Here is a 598-nt window from a genome sequence, read left to right as displayed (position 1 = left end):
CAGTAACAGGTAACCACAGTGCAACAGGTGTCAGCCGCCACCAGATGGCGCTGCATTCACCGGAACTTGACCTCAGCATGCGCCTCTTCTGTACACAGCCGCGTCACAGATGCGGTAACATCACTGAGAAAGTGTGTGTTTGACGAGCTGTGCTAAAAAGTGGAATCACGGACTCATCAGAACTCATTTCTCATATCGAAACTGTTTGTGTAGTTGTCGTGGCCGAGTGGTTAAGGCGATGGACTAGAAATCCATTGGGGTCTCCCCGCGCAGGTTCGAATCCTGCCGACAACGAATTGATGTTTTAAAAACCGGTAATAGGGACGTGAGGAAATCATTACTGCTTACTAGAACCGCTATGTTTCTCTGTCATTGTATCAATTTCACGGCACCTGTTTGACATTAAATAGTATAAAACACTGGCATTACTAATAACCTAGGGGGTAGGGACAAATAAGTAAATACTTCAGCCTACTCCTTTTCAAACAAATAATGGAATGATATTTTGTAATGATTGTGAAGGCACATGTTTGAAATGTTTGAAATAAAAAGGAACTGAACTGAACTGAACTGAACCTCATTGTAGGTGCTGTTCTAT

At 43.1% G+C, this 598-nt stretch overlaps 1 non-coding gene across 1 annotated transcript; it reads left to right on the top strand.

Moving 5' to 3' along the window:
- Positions 1-212: 212 nt before the first annotated feature.
- On the top strand, positions 213-294 carry trnas-aga (transfer RNA serine (anticodon AGA)). Its single transcript has one exon. It is a non-coding gene; the product is annotated as a tRNA-Ser (tRNA).
- Positions 295-598: the final 304 nt, after the last annotated feature.

This window comes from Mchenga conophoros, linkage group LG16 (genome assembly GCF_057382185.1).
Source record: "Mchenga conophoros isolate Kocher_MC1m ecotype Shallow Benthic linkage group LG16, M_conophoros_male_GT1.1, whole genome shotgun sequence".
Classification (NCBI taxonomy): Eukaryota; Metazoa; Chordata; class Actinopteri; order Cichliformes; family Cichlidae; genus Mchenga; species Mchenga conophoros.
This window is presented reverse-complemented; position numbering and strand designations above follow the sequence as displayed.